General features: G+C 47.3%; 1 pseudogene across 1 annotated transcript; it reads left to right on the forward strand.

Moving 5' to 3' along the window:
* Nucleotides 1–356: 356 nt before the first annotated feature.
* On the forward strand, nt 357–1,959 carry LOC306652307 (polyadenylate-binding protein-interacting protein 1-like; annotated as a pseudogene). Its single transcript has one exon. The product of its transcript is annotated as a polyadenylate-binding protein-interacting protein 1-like (transcript).
* The last annotated feature ends 18,277 nt before the right edge of the window (nt 1,960–20,236 follow it).

Below are 20,236 nucleotides of genomic sequence, written 5' to 3' on the forward strand. Positions count from 1 at the left end.
GCAGTCTGCTCCTGCCCTCCACCAGGCCCTGGGTCCTCTTCCATCCATACTCACTTGTCTGGAAGCTGCAGAGAGCAAGAGAAGGTTCCTTGTGTGACTCCTCTGGAACTGTCTATGATAAATGGCCCGACCTCTCTAGCCCTTAGAGCCTATCTACAAAATAGGAGCGAGAGAGTGCCGGGTTCTGCCAGGGATCAGCCTGAGGTCTGCTCCGCCCCAAGCACTGAGGAACCAGGCCCACCGCCCAACTCTTTCATGAGGCCTGAGTGAGGCACGGAGGCGAGAGCTGGCCGGAGGCGCCTCCCTCCACGTTCTGTCCAGAGCACAGCCGCCCTTGGAGGAGGAGGAGGAGAAGCATGTCAGACGGTTTCGATTGGGTTCCAGGTGCTGGTCCGGCCAGAGCCTGGGACCTGGGCCATAGAGGGGGCGGGCCTGAGGGCAATGGGTTCCCTAATGGAGCTGGGCCTGCGGAGCAGTCGCAGCATCAGCTGCAGCCACAGCCCAAAGTCCCCGTCTCCCTCCAGGTGCCGCCACTGCGCCAGCCCAGGACCACCTGGCCACCAGGTTCCCAGAGCGAGGCCCCCCGCAGGCTTCCAGCAGCCTACATGGCTCAGTGCACTCCCAGAACAAAAGAGGCCCCTGAGAGCTCCATCTCGTCCACAGGATGAAATCCCACCACAGAACTCAGCAATGGCTAAAACCCCAGGTGGTTGTGGCTCCTGGGTTAGTGTCTAAATGTCTAATGTCTGCAAAAGTCCCTGAAATTTACCCATCAGGTTATTCTTCTAATTATACAGAATCCTACGAGTATGGTTGTGAGAATTATCCCACTCTATCAGAATATGTTCAGGATTTTTTGAATCATCTTACAGAGCAGCCTGGCAGTTTTAAACTGAACTCAAAGAGTTTGCAGAGATCCTGAATGGCTGGGTTACAACAGAGGATGTTTTGCAAGATCTTGTGGAACTCATCTACCAACAGGCTACATCTATCTCAAATTTCTCTTATATGGGAGCTTGCCTGTGTAATTACCTGTCCCATCATCTGACAATAAGCCCACAGAGTGGTAACTTTCGCCAATTGCTACTTCAAAGATGTCAGACTGAATATGACGTTAAAGATCAAGCTGCAAAAGGAGATGAAGTGACTCAAAAACGATTTCATGCATTTGTACTCTTTCTGGGAGAACTTTATCTTAACTTGGAGATCAAGGGAACAAATGGACAGGTTACAAGAGCAGATATCCTTCAGGTTGGTCTGTGGAAATTGCTGAATGCCCTCTTCTTGTGCAGTAAAATTACTGAAGTTGATAGGGTCAGTTTTGGAAGATTCCTGGAAGGAAAAAGGAAAGACTGATATGGAAGAAATTATTCAGAGAATTGAAAATGTTGTCCTGGATGCAAACTGCAGCAGAGATGTAAAACAGATGCTCTTGAAGCTTGTAGAACTCTAGTCAAGTAATTGGGGTAGAGTTCATGCAACTTCAACATACAGAGAAGCAACACCTGAAAATGATCCTAACTATTTTATGAATGAATCAACATTTTATACATATGATGGTGTTCCTTTCACTACAGCTGATGTGGATTACCAAAAGAAATATCAAGAATTACTTGAAAGGACTTTTTCCAGATTTTGAAGAAAATGGAACAGATTTATCAGGGGGTGGTGATCCATATTTGGATGATATTGATGATGAGATGGACCCAGAGATTGAAGAAGTTTATGAAAAGTTTTGTTTGGAATCAGAGTGTAAGTGAAAATAGAAAAGTTAAATTTCAGCATATCAGTTTTATAAAACAGTTCAGGTATGGTGATTTAGCAGAACACAGGAAAGCAAGAAAATGTGTCACACTTATACCAAATTAAGGATGTTGAGTTATGTTACTAATGTATGCACCTTTAATTTTGTTTAACATTATCTGCCAAAATAAACTTTATTCCCTATAACTTAAAATGTGTATATATATATAAAATAGTTTATTATGTACAGCTAATTCCACTATTTTGGCTACAAAAAATTGATTTTGAAATAAATGAAATGTTGAAAGTAAATTTTGCTACCTCATTAGATATTTATAACTTAAGTTCTTGAGGGGGAAAAGTCAGTGTAGAAATACATATTACTGCAAAAATGTAGCATTCATTTTTATGTATGACTTATAGATTTTATTTCAGTTTGATATTTATTTCTCATACTAATCACAATCATGAAATCTTTAAAGTCTTGGAATATATCAACAACTGATTTACATATGTAGATGCTATTTGATACCAAGGGCTTTAAAAATGCCATTAATGGAAAAAACAAAACAAAAAAATCTTAGAACTCCCCTACTAAACAACCAAGACTCACACTTCACTGAGTATTTATTCTAATTCAAGAATTGTTTTTTTTTTTTTTGTTTCACCTCACTAACTTCATTGCCTGCTTTTATTTATATGGCTTTCTCACTTTTACTTTGTAGCATGAGTTGCATTGGCCTTTTTTTTAAACTAGAGAATTTTACTAGATATTTGTCATTCAAGTTTTCATCTGCTTTGTAATCAATATACCTTGAGGATCACTTTTCTAATACTTCTATAATGTACCACCTCTGCCCTATTTAAGTAGTATTTTTACTTAATGTCAAATCTTTTTCCAACTAACTGAAACTTGTATATAAAAGGGTTACTTGTAAATATGCATGTAAATAGTTCTGTTAATAAGCCACTGTTTTAACCTTGGTACATCTGTGTCTGCTAATACAGTTAGCTTTCTCACTTTTCTGCTTATTTGTTCAGTCTGAATTAAAATATGACTTTGAAAAAAAATAAAATAGGGGCGATAACTATTTGCATGGAGGAAGTGTGAGGATTAAGAGGAGTAATGTGTGCCAAGTGCCTGGTACACATTAAGTGCTTAATAAAGCGGTACAGAGATTCCAATTCCTCCAAGACAGCAAGCAATCAAAATGGTGCTGTTTATGAAGGTCTGCAGGAGTTCAGAGGAGAGGGAGATGGCACCAGGTAGAGGGGCAGGGAAGGGGGAACCAGGTGGGCCTGGGTCCAGAAGCATGGCTGGGAGGCACCTGGTGGGAAAAGTAGGCAGTGTCCAGGGTCGGTGCTCCATTGGGTTAGGCTGGTGCATTGGGTCCCAGGTGGAATGAGCACTAACTTTTCCATCATCCTCGAACCTCTTCATTCACACACAATGGAAGTGTTGATTGCAAATTGTCTCTTTCCCTTCATTCTAGAAGCACAAGGAATTTGACTTGGCAAAGTCTATTTTACTAGCTGTTTTTTTGCATGTAGTTTCAAAGTTGTTTTAGAAACCAACCTGTCATCTGTGATTCAAACTTCAGCCTTAGTACAACAGAGCTTGATCACACTTAGTCTAAATTAAGGGGAATTTGGAAAGGTGGTTGCCAGCCACCATCTGTGGAAACCACTTGCTGGCCCCCACTCCCTCTTTGTAGGGTCCCAGTGGGCCCCTGAGTTGGTGCTGACCTCTCTCAGGCATAAACTCTGGGATTCTGTGGGGAGCACTGGTCTCTCTGGACAGCTGTTCTGAAGCCTCAGTGTTTGTCTTCATTCCTTCACAAACTTCTGTGGCCAGCCACACACAGGTGCCTGGGGTCATTGGTGTTTGCAGTCTGGGCCATGCTTCCAGGGCTGGCAATGAGGATCAGGTCCCCAGTGCGATGAAGCCCTCCTCTCCTGCCTATCCACTCTACCTTCCTCCTCTGCTCCTTGGGGTGGGGAGCTGGGGTGATTTGAAGGCAGGAAGGCAGAGGACTTGGGAGTTCAGAGCCTGGAGTCCATAGCCAGGTCTAGTCCTGGCCTATGTCTTCGGCCCTGGCAGTTGTTGGGACCCTGAACAAGTCTCTCAGACTCTGTGCCTCAGTTTCCCCACCTGTAAAATGGATATAACAATGGCACTAACTTCACAAGGCAGTTGTGAGCATTTGTTGAATTAATAATAGTAAAATTTTAATGCCTTGCCTGGCCCCAGGGGACCTGTACCCAGGTGTCGGTAAACCCTCTAGGTTTCTTGTCCTCTCATCCTCACATAGGGCTGTCCCTCCCTCCCACTGCTGTTCCACTTTGGATTTCTTCTGCCATCCTTCATTCATTCACCTGGGCTGGGCACCTGCTGAAGACCAGACCCTGACTGCAGTCACAGGGACACACTGATGGACAAAGTCATCATGGCTCTTGCCCGGGGAGCTTTATCACGGGACACTTGCACACATTCAGTCCATGCCACGTGGCAAGAAGCATCCCTCCAGCCTGCTGATACTCTAGAAGTCCGATACTGTGGAGGGGAATCACCTGGCCCAGGCCTCACAGCTGCTGGTTGCAGAGCCACCATTTTGTCAGCCCCCCAGGATTCCTGGGGACTTCATGCCCCTGGTATGTGGCAGCCCGAGGAAGCCATCCTCAGACAGATGGCACTCAGTGTAACTGCAGGGCTCCCCAGTGCCCTCCATCTCGTCTGTGCTGCCAGGACAGGGAATCACGGGAAGGAGCAGGGGTGCTTGCAGGCTGGAGTGACCCAGAACAGTTTGGGAATTCTACTCTGCTTTCCTCTTCTCTCCTTTATAGAAAGGACAGGCAAATGGCATAGCTGTGGCTTGGTGAGGTGGAGTGTCCCCTGGGACAGCCTGGAATAGCTCCCCTCCCAGGGTCCCCGAGGGAGCCCACTTTGCCAACTCCTGCTTTCCAACCTCTGGCCTCCAGCACTGTGACAGCATGCATTCTCTGGCCACTCATTTTGTGGCACTTTGTTGTGGCTGCCCCAGGAGAACCCCACAGTCCCTTGCCACTGCCTGTCTCCTGGCATAAAGGTGTGGCTAGAGAGGGACCCATTTTTCTAGTCCTTTGGATACTGCTCTGAAGAAAACTCATCCAGAGTGGACCAAACCTGAAGCCCAGAGCACGGGGCTGGATTAGAGGAGGCCGGAAGGGGCTTTCAGGGACTGGTGACATAGCTGACTCCCTCTGGCCTTGCATGGAGCCTGCACCTCACTGGGTGTCACTGGGCCTAAGCACTGGCAACCAGCCGGGGGGGGGGCAGGGGAAATGAGGGGTCAGGGCTGCCATCGTAGATTTGGGAGCCACCTACCTTCAGGTAACATGTAGGGTTCTACAGGTAAATGGCAGGCCAGCCTTGTCCACCTGCAGGGCCTGCTTCCCAGGAAACACCATTCTGATCTGAGATCCAGCAAAGATGAGAGTAGTCTCATACCTGGTTCAGCCAGTGTCCCTCCTGGGCACCTCTCTGTAAATTTGATATTTATTTTTGTTAATCAAAGTAAGAACCTAATCAGCATTGATTGCTGCACTTCAGATTTTTGCAACTTTGATCAATGTATGTTTGTGTGCTTTCAAAACATGTGATATTAGTAGGCACATATTCCTGTCATGTGAATAAATGTACGTGATTTTATCTAAATATCCCAGTGTATGCACATTGTCTGTGTGTTTTAGTTTTTGGGCTTCATGCCCTGATCCAACATGCTAAGTACTGGGGTTTGCTTATCCTGGGCCTGAGGTTTGCTTTGATTCTCTTTTCAAATGTCTCTGCATTTCCTGGAACATCGGTTCCAGAGAAGTGTGCAAAAGGACAGTAGGACATGCAGTGCTCCAGACAGGGCCTGGCCGGGATGGTGTTAACCAGCGAAAGCCCAGAAACAGTTCCAGTGAGACCTGATCAAAGGAATCCCAGGTCAGGCGGTGGTATGGGGTAGCACTCTGAATCCATCAGCACAGGCTTCCACACACAGGGCTGCCATTTCTGCTTGTGGCTTAGCTGGCCCCAGCCCATCGAATGGCCTTGGGGGTCTTAAAGATCTCACCAGCCCTGGGCAGTACATGTTAACAGGGGCCAGTCCAGCACCAGGGCTGCCTCCTCCCCCATCTGGGGGTACAGACCACAGCTAGGACAAGGACAAGGATAGGATGGAGGCAGGGAAGTTATCCAAACATTACCATTGGTGGGTGGAGTCCCCAGGAGGGAGTGCGGGGCAGCAGGTAGGAGTGGAACTGGGGAAATGCATGTATGCCAAAGGCCAGGAACGTTCTGGGGGGTTTCTTTGTGCAACCTGATAACTCAGTTGCTGGAGAAGACCCTAGGATGGGGTATCAAAGACAAGAACCTTTGAAAAGGGTCAGTGGGGTCTCCCTGGAATCACCTCCTCCCCTCACTGCAGCCTCAACAAGCTCCCAGCTTCCAGGTGGCTTTGCTTCCTATGACCAGCACCTCTCTCAGTCTAGGCAGCAGATGGTACCCAAGCCCCAGGGAAACTTGACCAGGCTTGTCAGTGCCAGTGGCCATTGCCTAGGTAGTCCCCAGCCTGGAGATTCTTGGCCCAGGAAGGGATTGGTGGGCAACTGACAATGGCAGCTCAACTTTGTATGAGCCACAGCAACCCCAGGGTGCCTGCCCCCAAATTCACACGTGGAAGCCCTAGTTCCTGAGGTGATGCTATGTGGAGATGGAACATGGGAGGTGATTAGGGTTAGATGAAGATGTGAGGGTGGGGCCCTCATGATGGAATTAGTGCCCAGAGAGGAGACACCTGAGAACTTCATCACCTTCTCTTTCCTCCATGTGAACAGGCTAGGAAGAGAACCCTCACCAGACCCAACAGGTTCGCCCCTGTCCTCAGACTTTCAGCCTCCAGCACTGTAAGAACCTAAGTGTGTTTGGGTTTTAAGACACTCGTTCATAGTGTTTTGTTGTGGACGCTTATGCTAACTCATACAGACTGTGGTAATCGGGCAGTATGTCTGTGGGTACTCTGATCTGGGTATCCCAGTGTCATATGTTGAAATCCTAACCCTAGGACCTATGGCTGACTGTATTTGGAGATATAGTCTTTTTTTTTTTAATGTTTTGTATTTATTTGATTAAAAATATAATCCAGTGAAGGAAGCAAGACGAACCATGAAGTAAAGTGACCTGCCCATCCTGGTCACACAGGGGCCAAGGCAAGACTGGGATCAGGATCCTTACCCCATATCATTCCTACAATAACCTCTGTTATTGTCAGAAATGGAAAGTTGGAGAGAACCAGAGACCAGGTCACCAAAGATTAGCTCCTCATTATTTTTGCTCAAGCAAGTCTGTGTTTCTAGACTATCTCCATCCACACCCATAGTCCTTTCCATGGCCCATCTGCCATTTCTGTACTTTATCACACACATCAGTCAAAGCTCTAGGGATTTATTATAAACAGAAGTTGGGCTCTCTTGAATCTTTCTTTTCTACCCTCTTCCCTCCCAAAATGTCCCTCCAGGGGAAGTCAGTAAGCCATCATGTAAGAGGAATGGGGATGAGTGAAAGCAGGTAATGCTTTCTTCAAAACCCTCTGAAATAGCCACCAAATCCTGTTGGCTCCAGTTGAAAATCTGGCAGAAGAGGTAAGAACTTTAGCTCTCATTCTCAAGATTCTCCATGTCTACATCCTGGTGGGGGGGGGGGGATTTGATCTTCTTTCATCGTTTGGGCTGTGGTTCACTAGTCCTGGCTGGTTTTGAAGGGACTTCTGCTTCCATTGCTGCCTTTTCTTTCTGAGCAAGCTGGATCTGCAGCAGGAGTTTTCCACATTTCTTCCCTGAGAGAGTAACATTGGCACGTGCACTGGATGCCCACTTCTTGAGGCGATGCCATGTGATCAGCCCTTCATCTATCACAGCCCCGACCACCTAATGCCTCAGTTGCTTCTCTTGGTTCAACACCCACCAGTGCTTGAACATCTTCTTCTTCAGTTCCATTTGGGGCCAGTTAATCTTCCCCCTGGACCCCCCCCCATGGGTCCCTCCTGGAGATACTGTCATTACAGTGGCAGCCAAGTCAAAATGAGGTCACTCAGGCCAGCCCTAGTCCAACCTGACTGGTGGGTGTCTTCATGAGAAGAAATAGGGATTCTAGACACATTGTGAGGGAAGACACATGTGGACAGCCATCTGCAAGTCAAGGACATCAACCCTGACCAGGGCACCATGTCAGGCTTGAGCCCTCCAGAACTGACAGGAAGTGAATCTGTGCTGTGCAAGCCTGCCAGTCTGCAGCACTCTGCTACAGCAGCTGCAGGAAGCTGAACCAGCAGGGCAGCCTCCAGAACAGCCTCCATGATGCTTCCTCCCAGGCATGAGCCCATATCCACAGAGAAACAGGGCCAATAGAATATGTATGTGTAAATATTAACAGATTTATTTTAAGGAAGTGCACAGGCAGGCAACAGGCTGTAGACTCAAGCAGGAGCAGACACAGAATTCCCTCCTCTCAGGAAAGCTGAGTTTGGCTCTTGAGGCTGGGACTGATGGGATGAGACCCACCCACATTATCAAAGCTCTTCTCCTTTACTTAAAGTCTGCTGATACAAGTGTTAACCACACCTGTAACCCTTTTTTTGTTCCCCAGAGAAACACCTGGATTTGAATCTCATATAGTCCCTGGGTGTTACAGGCTGGCCCCATTAGTGGCATGATGATCCCCCATCTCAGGAGTGTGGGCTGAACTTAACACCCCATTTCTCGTGAGAAAATAGAGCAAAAGTGATGGACTGTTACTTCCAATATTAGGTCATAAAAAGACTGTGGCTCTGCCTGACCCCAGTCTCTCTCCTCTGTCATACTGGAGTGGGGTGGGTCTGTGGAGAGGCCCATGGGGCAAGGGACTGAGGGAGGCTTCTGGCCACCAGCCAACAAAGAGCTGAATCCTGCCAACAGCCACATAAGCAAGCTTGGCAGTGGACCCTCCCTCAGGCCAGCCTGGAGATGACTCCAACCCACCAACATCTTTTGACTGTGAGCCGTGAGAGCCAATGAGCCAAAGGACCTAGCTGAGCCACACCCAGTTCCTGACCTCCAGAAGCTCTGAGAAAATAGCCTAGCTTCCAGCTGCTCAGGGGTGCGGAAAGTTGTCAGGTGGCACAGATCTGCCATCTGAGCCCCTCTGCATTCTGCTCCGGCTGGCCTAGCTGCTTGCAGATCTGGGGAGACCAGAGCCTCCTACTTCCTGTGCTTCTAGTGGCTACTGTCTACCTGGATTACTCACCTGCTCCATCCCAGTCCCAACTTTTCCCACCTGGTAACAACTTTTCATCTTCCAAGGCTCTGATATTATTTCTGCAATAACAGGATTTAAATAGTGCCTCCCTCTCCTCCCTGAGGCCCTCACCCCTGTCCCATCTCCCCCTGCCTGGGTAGATACAACTTCTCCACACACCTTGGCCTCCTGCCTCCTCCCCAAAGCCAGCTGTATTCAAGCAGGGACCCTGTGTTGGTCTCACTGTTCTATCCTCGTGGACTTGAAGTTCTCAGTAATTTTTGATCACAGGCCCTGGGTTTGCATTTTGCACCAGGGACTACAAATGACAGAGCTGTTCCTGCTCCTTCCATGTTGAGTGGTTGGTTTTCTATCATGCTCAGGCCTGCAGGCAGTTGAGGAAGGGGACTCTGTTAGTTACACTTGGGCTCCCGGGAAGTGCCTGCTGTGTAACAGGGCTCACTAGGAGATTGAGCAAATGTTCCCAAGTAGCAGAGGCTTCCTAGTGGCTCCAGGTTTGGGTGGGTGAATCCAGGCCTGGCCGGGTGAATCCAGAGGGAGTGACCTCCCTGATTTGAAGCCTGGGGGAGCCACTTCATCCAGGTCATCTATTCACACAGTGGATGCTGGAGACAGAGTGGGCTGAGGCACCCCCATGCTGGTCTGGGCATTGCATGTCATGGGCCACTGGAGTGTCTGTGTCAGAACACCACTCCCAGGAGAAAACCTAACAGCTGGTCTGCCATTTGAATGTCGCAAAATTGCTACTACAAGGCAGTCCATAGGGCTGGCACGTAGTAATTTGGGGACATTGTGCAAGGCCCTGGGTTCCATCCCCAGCACCACAGATAAATAATCAAAAGATCAGTCCAGGCTAGATTTCACTCACCCAAGCCAGAGGCACTTTGTGCATGTAGGAGGCTTGGTGGAAAAGTGTTCTGGAAACAAGCCGGTCTTGGCATGTGAGGCAAGTGGGCAGAGATGGGCTGATCCACATTAGAGGCTGGGGTGGGGCGTGGGCATCGCCTCCCTCAGCCTGTCCCTTATCTGACACAGCAGGTGAAGGCAGGAACCAGGGCTTGGGCAGGCTCTGCTGGGCCTGGGGTGCCAGGCTCCACAACTAAGGTACGTCAATAAGTATACTCTTGCTTTGGAACTCTGATTCCATCCTATGTCCCGAGGCTACAGACAGGGCAGCCATTCACTGGGAAACAGAGATAAAGAGACAGGGAGGGGAGGGGTCAGGCACCATGCTCTGGGTCCTGCAAACTTGGTTTCCACCACTGCCCTGCATCTGATCGCTGGATGTGACCTGTCCTAGACCACTGCATGATCTGCCTGGGCCACCTGCCATGGCCTACTGCCTCCCTCCCCTCCTCCCCATACCACCACCACTCAGGAGGCATGATTCCCAAATACACAACAGCCCACCCAAGGCAGCACCCCCACCATCTCCTTTACTGGGCTCACATGGAGGCCACAAGTGACACTGCCCTTGTCATCCCAGGGCCAGGTACCAGAGAGGTGGTAGAGTCCCATGCCACCACAGCACCCGGAAATTACTCAAACTAGCCAGTCTAAGCCATGCCTGACCTGCTTTTTCCATTCCTTTGTGGGGAGAACCACAATAAAGACACTCATCCACAATTCCCTTCCCTCCCTCTGTCTCGTGACAGACCCTGGTGCTCCCCCATTTCTTTACCCACTTCCCATGGTGTGTGTCCTCCATCTCTGGGAACTGTGAATAAACTTGTCTTTCTGATGGCAGATGTCTCCTGATCTGCCTTACTTTACTTTAGATTTTATATTAATACCCTATGTAAAAAACAGTAAAAGCAAACAAAACCCACTCAGTCTTCCTTCCCATTACCAGGACAGGCAGAATAATTAAATAAATACCTCTCTTTCAGTTCCCTCATCCACTCATCCCTCCACCCATCCATTTGTCTATCCATCCACTGATCCATCGATCCACCATCCACCCATCTATCCATTCACCCACCCATCCAACCATCCATCAATCCATCCTTCTTCCTTCCTTCCACCCATCCCATATTACCTGAGCAGTGTGGTAGTTTTTAAACATCTTCCAGAGTACAGCTTGTCCTCCTACTTTGTCACAATATCTTTTTGGCTTATGAACTTTAAATTTTTCAAGTTAAATTTATTTCTTATTCTGTATATTATACTTTTGGAATCTTACTACATCTTTCTCTAAGTGTCCTAAAAACATTCTCCTATATTTTCTCCTAAAAATTCCATATTTTTAACATTTTGCCTTCTCACATTTAGGCCTTTAATCTGAGTTATTTTCATGTCCTCATAACTGAATCACCTCCCCAAAGTCCACCTCCTAATGCCATCACACTGGGTCTCAGATTTCAATATATAAATCTGGAGGAGACAATGCCCAACAGTTTGATTCAATACTGACTTCTACAGTTGATGCAGATTCCACAAGTTAAGGGACAGTCCTGTACAACAGGTTCCACCCAGCGCCAGATGCTAATGGGGCTAGGCAGGTGCCCCAGGTTGCCTGCACCCCCATCCCCTGATTGCAAACTTGGAGGTTCCTGCAATCATACCCAGGTCCAGTGATTCTCTAGAATGACTTTTGGGACTGAAGAAAGTATTCTACTTCTAATTACAGTGCAATTACAAAGGACCCCTCAGAAGAGCCAAATGGAAAAAGTGCAGAGACGAGGCCTGAGGGGAGGAGGGCATGGAGCTTCCAGGCCCTTCCCAAGTGTGCCACCGTCCCAACACCCAAATATACTGAACAACCCAGGAAAATCCTTGAAGGTGGTACTGAAGTTTCATTATTTGCAGTGATGGATATTGGTGATCAATGTTGGTGAACAAATGCAGTCTCTGCCCCTCTCCTTGCTCTGGAGGTCAGGGAATGAAGCTGGAAGGCCCCAGTTCCCTGTGACCAGCCACAGGGGTGCCACCAGGCTTCACCTTATTAGCCCAAACTCTAGAAGAACAAGAGATATTCTTTTCACTCAGGAAAATCCCAAGAATTTTAGCAGCTCTGAACTTGGATCTGGGTATGAAAACCAAATATTATTTTTATTATACCACACACAGGTTTCCTTTTTTCTATTACATTTTGAAAGTTTTGATAGTTGATAATTTTACACATTTGTCTATTTCATCTGCTGTAACTTTTTTTACATCAAGTTGCTCATGGGTTTTTAAGATTTTTCTAATGAATTCTACTGTGAATTTGTGACTTCCTGATAATGTTCACTTGCGTTTTTTTCCTTTTTTTCATTATCTTTAATTCCAAAAGCTTATCTACTTTATCTTCTTAAAGAATCCACTGCCCATTTGCTAGTTCTTTCTTTTGTCTATTTTCTATCCTTGAATTACTGTCCTTGTCTTTATTATTTCTGTCCTTCCATTTCTCTAGTATTAATTTCCCATTTCTTGTATTGAATGCTTACTTTATGAATTTCCACTGTAACTTGCCAACTAATAAGCATTTTATTTTTTTCCCTCTGAACTCATTATTTTTTTATTGTAAACAAATGGGATACATATTGTTGCTGTGTTTGTACATGGAGTAAAGGCATACCATTTGTGTAATCCTAAATTTACATAGGGTAATGCTTGATTCATTCTGTTAATTTTTCCCTTCCCCCCACCCATCCCACCCCTCTTTTCCCTCTATACAGTCCTTCCTTCTTCCATTCTTGCCACCCTCCCTAACCCTAACCCTAAACTTAACCCTAACCCTAACACTAACACCTCCCACCCCCCATTATGTGTCATCATCTGCTTATCAGCAAGATCATTCTTCCTATAGTTTTTTGAGATTGGCTTATCTCACTTAGCATGATATTCTCCAATTTTATAGCTGCTCAATTCACAATAGCCAGGTTGTGGAACCAACCCAGATATCCTTCAATTGATGAATGGATAAAGAAACTGTGATATATATATATATATATCCAAAAGGTTTGCCTGGCTCCTGTTCCCTAACCAGGCAGTGGCCCTTCCCAGGTCCCTGACCCTGTAGGCTCTCCCCTGCCTGCTGGACATCCCATGTTGGCCAGTCCCCTGGAGGACTGGACACAGGGTTCAGGCAGCAGAGCATGCTGGGGCATGTCCACATGTGGAAGGGGCCACGTGTGGTTTTGGCCACCCTGGCAGACGTGTTGGGTGGCCCCCTTGGCACCTGTGGCCAGGAAGGTGAGGACAGTGTGCTGGGGGACTCACTTTGGCCTTGCGCAGCAGCTGCTGGAACTCAGGCTGCGGCAAGTGGCTGTGGTTCTTCACAAAGGCAGGGACCTCAGGTGACTTCTGGCTCTCATAGTACACGGTGCCGTGGATCTCCATGTGCTTGTTCAGGATGCCCAGGAACTTCTCCTTCCCCTGGAGGAGGAGGGAGAGGAGGTGGAGCCTCATCTCAGGTCCTCAGCAGTGCCAGCACAGCAGATGCCCCACCTTGGGGTGGCCTTCTGCCAGCTGTGCAGCCCTGGGCAAGGCCCCTCTCCACTCTGGTTCTCAATTTTTTATCAGTGAGCTCCAGAGCTTGGACTAAACCAGAGGCTTTCCATTTATTTTTAGTCACGCAATTTTTCTTCCAAAGGAAGCCAACAGGACCGCACACTAAATTAATCCAGGTATATCTGCTTGGCCTCCTCTAACCCTCAAAGGACCCCAAGTACCTCTGAAGAGCTGCAGAGCTCTCAGGAGCTCAGATCACCCCCACACACCATTCCTTCATCCTCCATCCATCCACCCATCCTTCCATCTACCACCCCCAGAGACAGCCTAGAACCTGGTGAAATAGCAGTTAAGCTCCCAAGGAGACGCCACATCTGACGGGCTAAAGAGAGACCATACCTTCACTCGCCAGCCCCTCAGGACTTTGCTCTTAATTTAGACCCAGTCCTAACAAGGGTGCTTATCTGGCTTTCCTGCCCAGAGTTCTCAGAGAGCCACAAGTTAGATGCTGTTGGAGGGCAGAGTGAGGACAGTCACAGTTAAAGGTGACAGTAGGCAGATTCCCAGCAGGGCTCACACTGAACAGCAGGAGTTCTGCACACCTCAGCATCCTCCAAGGGTGTGCCATGCACTGGGGAGGCAGAACCCACCCCAGCTATCAGGGAAGTTTAGGTTATTTTCAGTACACCGCATCTCATAGGGCAGTGTACACATGTATTCTAGAGTCCCATTCAAAGCAGAACGCTCAGCACTGGCAGGCCCCACCCTGGTCAGCTCTGCATGCGGCCTGCTGGTCATTTAAACAGGGTTCACCTAACAGCTAGTTCTGCAGGACAGACCTACCCTATCTTATCCCCACCAAGAGAAAGTAGCTAAGGTGTCATTGAGATTTGCAGGGACACTGACTGCCAGCTGCACCCGTCTCCAGCCACTGCCCCGCACTGTCCCCTGGAGCACTGGGGACTCCTCAGAGTCGCCTCCACACAGGACCAGCAGAGAGATCAAGAGGCTGCAGGTGAACCAAGATTGCTTATTTATGTGGTCCTCTTGCCCCGCCCCCTCCCTTCATCTATTTAAACCCAAAGCCCAAGTCAGTGACCCAAGACAGGGGTGAGAGGTGGCCTCACTCTGCCCTCCCAGCACAGCCTCAGTGGTTAAAGCTCCTCTCCTCTCTGCACCATGACCTTTCAGTCTGGCCCAGGACTCTGCTGACACCCTTGGCTTGGAAAAGCTGGCCTGCTGGTTCGCCACCCATCACGGCGGTCCATGCAAGTGTCCCTGGAAAGCCACCAAACCCCTCACTCTGTACTGTGTGCTCAGGGTCCTCCTGGCCTTGGGCAGGTCTCCCACAGGCCACCCTCTCCCTGATCCCTGTCCTCAGGGAGGCTCCTCTCTGCATCCCACTGTGCCCAGGAGAGACAGGGAGGAAGAGGGCGGCCTCCCCCACCTCCATCTCCACCCCCTGCCCCGGCACTCACGGAATGTGGTCACGAACTGCTTGGGGTTGAGGTTCCAGTAGCCCCAGTTGGTGTGCAGCGGTGCAGCGTGGCATACTCCTCGTGGTTGTATGCAAGCTCGGTTCCAAAGGTGTCAATGACCAGGAATCAGCACCTGCCCCCCCCAGGGATCAGGAGCAGGGGTTATGCTTCTGTGTCCTGGGCTAGGGTTTCCCCAGCCAGGAGCCCTGTAACTGGTCAGTGGCTGGGTTGGGATAGTGTCCTGTGTGGCAGAGCTTGGCCTCCAACACTCTCCCTGTGTGACTTCAGCAAGCGCCTTGACCTCTCTGTGTCACTGCCCAGTCAAGTGGGATCACAACAGCCCAATCCCCAGGTCCCTGGTTAGTGTTCAGAAGCTGTTCTCCCTGCTGCCCAGGAGCAGCTGCTTGGAGTGGGGTCCCTCCCTGCTCTCCCCAGGGGTCCACCTGGGTGAGGGTCCTGGGGGGACTGTGTTGGTGGAGTCATTGCCCCCATGCCTCCTCTGCCAGGTGAACTACTTGGCCAGGGGATGATGGTGGGAGGCCTGTTCTCCTCCCTCTGCCATCCTCAGGGGCAGAGGCTCTGAGTCCAGGGGCCTCACCTCTGTGGATCTGCACCCCGGGTTCCGAGGCCCCAGGGCATCCTGTGTCCACCTGCCTACGAGTGGGCCCTGAGGTAAAGTAGAGCAGTCGCCTCACAGGATGCTCCCCCTGACGCCCTCCTTCTCATAACACAGAGTCAGGTGCCCAGTGCTGAGGTTGGCACTGTTTCCCAGAGCAGGGCCCGGGCGGGAGGAGGGCAGGAGGAGGGAACCTAGTGCCAGCTTATGTGCATTGAAAATAAAAGAAATAACGCTGCCTGTCACTTTTTTCCCTAATAAAATCATGTGGGATAGTCAGTGGGACTGGAGCAAATGTAATAAGTAGCAGGGCTCTCTGTGCTACATTAAACCTGCACCCGCTGGCTGCAGGAATACAGGGAGCGATGCCACTGGCCTTCCTCCAGACCTTCCATTTTCACACATATTTCTGTGCACGTTTGGTGGTGCAGTTTTCGATCCAGCAATGGCCTGCCAACCCATGAGTAAGTCTGTCCTGTGTGGTAGGGTGCCCTGGTTCCTTCAATATGTTTCTTTTGATGGATGATTTAACACAAAATCTTCAGGAATTAACTTGGAAATGTTTGCCTTTTCCACAATGAAGTCAGATAAAATATGCTGACACCTAGGCTGCCACATTCACCAGGCACTGAAGTTTCCTCGGGCTAGTCGCAAGCCCTCTGCTTCTCACCACCTGTGCTCCGGGAGCTCCGGGGGGGTGCAGCAAATGTAACCTGCCCCAGCTGGATTCCTCCTCTACAGCCGCAGGCTGCACACGGTATCCAAAGCTGTCCCTGGATAGGATTGAAGTCCTAACTTTGACTATTTTAAAATTAAGAACCTCTGCTCCTTGGAGGGGAAAAAAACATAGGGAAATTGCAAAGATACATGCAAATTAGATTTTTTTAACACACACAACTCACACAGGATTTGGATCTGATATATAAAGAGCCCTACAACACAATAAGGAGAAGAACCCAGCGAAAAATGTGAATGGGCATTTCACCAATAAGAAGCAACAGCAAAATTCATGGAAGACCCAAGATGGCAGACTAGAGGGTGACTGCATCTCCTGTCACTCCAGAACCCAGGATTCAAGAAGAGGAGGTATTGAGAGACTCGGACCAACATGGAGCCATGGAGTGAGTCTCTCCCACTGGGTGAAGCTCGTCCCGGGTGGCAGGCCCAGACAGGGGCAGCTTCTCGGAGCAGGGCAGGGCAGCCACATTCTTCCCCAAGCAGCTCTGCTCCCTCCAGTGGCAGGCTGAATCCACAGCCAGCTTCTTGGAGCAGGCTACCCAGTGAGAGCTTTCCCGCACAGAGCCAACCCCAAGTCCTGGACCCAGCGGTGGGCCCCAGCACACAGGCAGCTCCTGGGACCAGGGCAGGGCAGCCAGACACTTCCCCAAGCAGCCCTGCTTCCTCTGGTGGCAGGCTCGGTCCACAGCCAGCTTCTTGGAGCAGGCCGCCCAGTGAGAGCTTTTCTGCAGAGAGCCAACCCCAAGCCCCGGACCCAGTGGTGGCCCTGGCGCACAGGCAGCTTCTGGGACTAGGGCAGGGCAGCCAGAGACTTCCCCAAGCAGCCCTATTCCCTCCGGTTTCAGGCTCAATCCACAGCCAGTTTCTTGAAGCAGGCCGTCCAGTGAGAGCTTTTCTGCACAGAGCCAACCCCAAGCCCCGGACGCAGCAGCAGGCCCCATCCCTCAGGCAGCTTCTGGGAGAAAGGCTGGACAGGGAGAGGCTTTCCCCTAGCAGCCTGGCTCCCTCAGGTGGGGGCAGGCCCTGTATATAATCAGCTTCTAGGAGCAGGACCACCAAGTGAGAGGATTTCCACACAGAACCAGGCCCCAACCCTGGACCCAGTAGCGGGCTAGGGGCAGCTTTCTTCAGAAGCACTGCATTATCAAGTTCCTCCAAGACTTCAGGCTACAGAAGGCTGGGAGGTGATATACTGGAAATCTACAGGGACACTATAAGCCAAAGAGGAAATCTGCAATATCTCAGAGTCCCACTGATACCTGACCAATATGGGAAAACAAGGGAAGAAAATGTCCCCAAAAACCCTAGATACTGTATCAATAAAACCCAATGAGAGCACAGCAGAAGAAGTGTCAGAAAGGGAGTTCAGAATGTACATAATTAAAACAATCAGGGAAGCAAATGAGGAGAAGAAAGAGCAAATGCAGGCATTGAAGGAGGAGATGAAAGAGCAAATGCAGGAATTAAATGATCGCACCAATCAACAGTTAAAAGAGCAAATATGGGAAGCAAAAGATCATTTCAATAGAGAGATACTGAAAAACAAACAGAGATCCTTGAAATGAAGGAAACAATAAACCAAGTTAAAAACTCCATAGAAAGCATAACCGTGGAAGACAGAACCTCAGATATTGAAGACAAAATATTTAACCTTGAAAACAAAGTTAAACAAACAGAGAAGATGGTAACAAATAATGAACAGAATCTACAAGAATTATGGGATAACATGAAAAGGCCAAATTTAAGAATTATTGGGATTGAGGAAGGCTTAGAGAAACAAAGCAAAGGAATGAACAATCTATTCAATGAAATAATATCAGAAAATTTCCCAAATCTGAAGAATGAAATGGAAAACCAAGTACAAGAGGCTTAAAGGACTCCAAAAATACAAAATTACAACAGACCCACACCAAGGCACATTATTATGAAAATATCTAACATACAAAATAAAGACAGAATTTTAAAGGCCACGAGAGAAAAGAATAAAATTACATTCAGGGGAAACCAATAAGAATGTTAGCAGATTTTTCAATCCAGACCCTAAAAGCTAGAAGGGCCTGGAACAACATTTACCAAGCCCTGAAATAAAACGGATGCCAACCAAGAATCTTATACCCAGCAAAAGTTACTTTCAGATTTGACAATGAAATAAAATCCTCCCATGATAAACAAAAACTAAAAGAATTTACAAAAAGAAAGCCGGCATTAGAGAACATTCTCAGCAAAATATTCCATGAGGAAGAGATGACAAATCAGCAACAGGAGGAACTAGCCTAAAGGAAGAGCCAAATGAAGGAGAAACCAAACCATGTCAAAAAACAAAAATGAGTCAAATGACTGGGAATACAAATCATATCACAATAATAACCCTGAATGTTAATGGCTTGCACTCATCAATCAAAAAACATAGACTGGCAGATTGGATTAAAAAGAAAAATCCAACAATATGCTGCCTGCAAGAGACTCATCTCATAGAAAGAGATACCCATAGACTAAAGGTGAAAGGATGGGAAAAAACATACCATGCACACGGACACAGCTAAAAAGCTGGAGTACCCATCCACATTTCAGATAATGTGGACTTCAAGCCAAAACTAGTCAGAAGGGATAAAGAAGGACATTACATACTGCTTAAGGGAAGCATAAATCAGCAAGACATAAGAATCATAAATATATATGCTGCGAACTTTGGCTCATCCATGAATGTCAAACAAATCATTCTCAATTCCAGAAATCAAATAGATAACAACACAATAATACTATGCGATTTTAACACACCTCTCTTACCATTGGATAGATCTTCCAAACACAAATTGAATAAAGAAACCATAGATCTCAATTACACAATCAACGCTTTAGACTTAATGGACATATATAGAATATACCATTCAACAAAGAACAAACACACTTTCTTCTCAGCAGCACATGAATCCTTCTCTAAAATAGACCATATTTATGCCACAAAGCTACTGTTATCAAATACAAGAAGATAGAGATACTACCTTTTATTCTATCAGTACATAATGGATTGAAATTAGAAATAAATGACAGAATAAAAAACAGAAACATCTCCAATAACTGGAGATTAAAAAATACACAATTATATGATGAATGGATAACAGAAGACATCAGGAGGGAAATAAAAAAAATTCTTAGAAGTAAAGGAGAACAAAGACACATCATATCAAAATCTCTGTGACAATATGAAAGCAGTACTTAGAGGAAGATTTATTTCATGGGGTGCATTCAACAAAAGAAGTAAAAATCAACAAATAAACAACTTAACACTACAGCTCAAAGCCCTAGAAAAAGAAGAGCAGACAAACACCAAAAGTAGTAGAAGACAGGAAATAGATAAAATCAGAGCCAAAATCAACAAAATTTAAACAAAAGAAACAATCGGAAAAATTAAAATAAATAGTTGGTTCTTTGAAAAAATAAACAAAATTGGTAAACCCTTAGCCATACTAACAAAGAGAAAGAGGGAGAAAACTCAAATTACTAAAATTTGGAATGAACGAGGAAATATCACAACAGACACGAATGAAATACAAACATAATTAGAAGCTATTTTGAAAATATATATTCCAAAAAAACAGAAAACCTCAAAGACATCAACAAGTTTCTAGAGACATATGAATTACCTAAAATGAACCAGGAGGACATACACAACTTAAATAAATCAATTTCAAGCAATGAAATAAAAGAGGTCATCAAAAGCCTACCAACAAAGAAAAGTCCAGGAACAGATGAGTTCTCAGCCGAGTTCTACAAAATCTTTAAAGAAGAGCTCATTTCAATACTCCTCAAAGTATTCCATGAAATAGAAGAGGAGGGAATCCTCCGAAACTCATTCTATGAAGCCAATATCAAACCAGACAGAGATACTTCAAGGAAAGAAAATTTCAGACC

This window comes from Sciurus vulgaris, assembly GCF_902686455.1.
Source record: "Sciurus vulgaris genome assembly, contig: HiC_scaffold_176_arrow_ctg1, whole genome shotgun sequence".
Taxonomy (NCBI): Eukaryota; Metazoa; Chordata; class Mammalia; order Rodentia; family Sciuridae; genus Sciurus; species Sciurus vulgaris.